Consider the following 3,841-nt stretch of genomic DNA (forward strand, 5'->3'; position numbering starts at 1 on the left):
CTCAGTGGCCTTGTAGCAACAACTGTGAGAAAAGACAGAGCAGGAAATGGATCTCGGCTCTAGTTCTTACCAGATTTGTAGTTATGTAAACTTTCTGAATCTTAGTTTTTCCCATCTATAAAATACAGATACTTACCTTGCAGGGCTGTTTTGAGGATGAAATGCAATGGTGAAGATAAAGTCCCTACACAGAGAGCTTGGCATGACAGCACACAGTGTTTTCTATCCTGCTTGTTTTTAGCCACACCTTTGAAAGGCAGGAACTTAAAATCTCATGCTTAGATCCACCATGGTCTCTATTATGGAAATCATTTGGAAAACAATAATATGAAGTTAAAATTAAAGCCAGCATTATTAATCGAAGCTTGTTAAAGATTTTCCAATTATTTACAAAGCTCTTTCATGTAAAGTATGACTATGAAATAATTAGAATGATCTTTTACTTGAAATGTATACAAGCAATACTTTCAAAGATGCTGATCAAAAGCCTCAACACTCTGTGTGAGAACCTATAAATTTTACATAGAGGTCAATGCTATATTCTTAGCAATCACATCTGCTCTTTTACCTACTTTACAAACTCAGAGGTAGGCAGGAAGTACACAGTACACTGATAGCAAAGATTCCCAGGGACAATAACAATATAAAAACAATAACTTTTTTTTTTTTTTTTGAGATGGAGTCTGGCTCTGTCCCCCAGGCTGGAGTGCAGTGGTGCAATCTCAGTTCACTGCAACCTCCACCTCCCAGGTTCAAGTGATTCTCCTGCCTCAGCCTCCTGAGTAGCTGGGATTACAAGCACGTGCCACCATGTTTGGCTAATTTTTGTATTTTTAGTAGAGACAAGGTTTCACTATGTTGGCCAGGCTGGTCTCAAACTCCTGACCTCGTGATCCGCCCGCCTCAGCCTCCCAAAGTGCTGGGATTACAGGTGTGAGCCACCACGCCCGGCCAGCAATAACTTTTGTATTTTATAAGAATTTGCATTACTTCAAAGTCTTTCACTCATGTCTTAAACATTCCACAAACTTTCATTACCCCTCACAACATCCCTGAGGCAGGTCAGTAGTGCTCAGTTGTCCCAGTTTCCAGAAGCGTATGCAAAAGTCCTTCAACTTCAGTATAACAGAGTAACAGAGTGATGCTGGGTGTGGTTTTTTTGTTTGTTTGTTTAAATAGGAGGTCAGGAAGATGGAATACTCCTCAACAGGTGAGAAGCTGTTATGCCTTTCCAAGTAGTATTTGTTTCCCATGGGCTATATGTTTTTCGTCAACATTTTTACTCTGTTTCAAGAAATTTGGGAAACATAAGTGCCTTACTCACTCACTCACTCATTCTGGTTAAAAACAGACTTTCAAGTGTGAATCCTTGGTTCAATTCCAACTCTACCACCTTTTAGCTATGAGGCCTTGGATGAGTTACTTCCTCTGTGTTATGGACTGAATGTATGTATCCCTCCAAAATTCATATGTTAAAGCCCTGTCCCCACTGTGATGGTATTAGGAAGTGGGACTTTTGGGAGGTAATTCTGTTTAGATGAGGTCATGAGGGTGGGAACCCAATGATGGGATTAATGTCCTTATAAGACGAGCAAGAGACCACACTCCCTCTATCTCCATCATGTGAAAACACAGCAAGAAGGCAGCTGTCTGAAAGCCAGGAGGAGGGCGCTCGCCAGAACCGAATTTGCCAGCACCTTGATCTTGGAGTTCCCTGCTTTCAGACCTGTGAGAAATAAATGTTTGTTGTTTAAGCCACCCAGTGTATGATATTTTGTTATAGCAGTCCTAGCTAAGACACTCTGTCTATGGTTTAGCTTCCTCATTTGTAAAATGGGGATAACAATAGTACCTGCATCAGAGGGCTATAGGGAGCAGTGCCTGGCACATAATTAGTGATCCTAATTATTAGGAACTATTCTTATTAGCTCTTCTTCCTATTCTAGGCACTGAGATGCAATGATGAACAATGGTACTCAAAAGATATTTAGCAGATGAATAATGCAAAACCATAATACAGTGAAACCATAAATATAGGTTTTGGATACCCAGGTGGTTTTGATGAATGACTGATGTCAGAGGAGAAAAAATTTAAACATTCATATGAGTAAGCCTCAACAACAGGCTCATTTGCCCAACAGCAGAAATTTTAAAAAATGAAATTATTTGCCTAATATCACAAAAGACAACCCAATGAAAGTAAGCCAAGTAGCTTTGTGCCCAAGTGTTACTTTTTCAACTTTGCTGTAGTATGCATCCCTTCTTGTAAGCTTATAAACTTTATTTAATTGTCAGCCAAATACACTGACTCTCCAATGAGGTCATATTTGGAAATATATGTATCCACATTTAAACAACTCAAAACCATAAGAAAATCTTAAATACTTCAGCCAAATTCTGTCTCAGAATTGAAACGTGTGATGTAAAAATTAGGGGAAGGCATATTATGAATTGGATCATTGTGTTATGCTACCTTTTATATATAATGAGTACAGAGTACAGGCATTCAGGATACCATCACTAAAACCGTTTGCAGCACAAACCAGTTCTAACCACTGCTGAAAGTTCTAACACTACTAAAAAATACTCAAGAGAGTATAACTACAATATTTACATCTGCCTACAAGAACATGATCATCTTAAGTCTCAATTTTAAATACTGGTATTTTCTTTTAAAGTTCTTCAAAGTGTGTGTACTGTGAAAAGGGGAATTTAAAAAGAATTACTATCGAAAGCTGCAGGGGAGTTGGAGCAAATTACGGAAGGTGTTTAAAGAGTAAATGTAAGTAATTGATACAAAGTGAAAATAGCACAGAGGGCTAAGGAACAGAGAGAGGCTGGAGGGAGAAAATTACTTCCAATTGAGAAAAGGAGAATGTGTGCATTTGACTATGTGCTCTCTTCCTTTTTATTTTTCCAGAGATGATAAAATATTAGGAACTGTGAGTATTTCAAAAGTTAATTGGTATTAAGAAAGGCCTTTTCAGAGATCAGCACAGGTAATACTGTATTTACTGTGAAGGAAATTAAGGGTTGGTTTATTTAATAACTAATAAAAATGGATTATTGACAAGAGAGAATAGAAAATCCAGAGAGAACAGTGAAGTCTTTTTACAAAATACAGTAATGGAAAGCTGCCTTCAATGGCTGTGAGTCCTGAAACCACAAATGGTTTCTCAAAATCTCTGAACAAGCCACACACACAATATAGTACAATACAATACACCACACACACACACACACACGCACACACAAATATAGTACAATACAATACACCACACACACACACACACACACACACACAAAACCTCTTTCTCTTTCTCTCTCAAAAGTAATGATTATAAAGGTGAGAATTAGCTATTACTCAAAAGTTCCTTTGCAGGCAGGTATTACGTTACCCTCAATTTTGCTTTATTTAAATAGCGAATTAAATTTAAATACAGAGTTCTTTAATATTTTTGCTTCTGGTGGGTTTTGGTTTTGGCAAAGAAAGAAAAATAAACTGAAAGGGCAAATTTGTGCTCTTTTTTATTCCATTTACTCAGTGTTCTCATAGTGGCAACTTATAGGGGCTACAGATAGAATAAAATTTGTCATTTTATTGTTCCCTATATCAATGTTTCTTTCTGGAGGAAATGAATCCCAAGTATGCGTGTATATCCAAAATATTCATTAAAGTGTTATTAAACAGATAATATGCCCTAACATGTTTATACTGATTTTCTCTTGATATTGTAATAAATTACCAAAAATGTAGTTGTTTAAAATAATGTGAATTGATTATCTTACAGTGTTTTAGGTTAAAGATTCAATACAGTTCTCACTAGGTTACAACCAAGGT

This window comes from Pan troglodytes, chromosome 10 (assembly GCF_028858775.2).
Source record: "Pan troglodytes isolate AG18354 chromosome 10, NHGRI_mPanTro3-v2.0_pri, whole genome shotgun sequence".
Lineage (NCBI taxonomy): Eukaryota > Metazoa > Chordata > Mammalia > Primates > Hominidae > Pan > Pan troglodytes.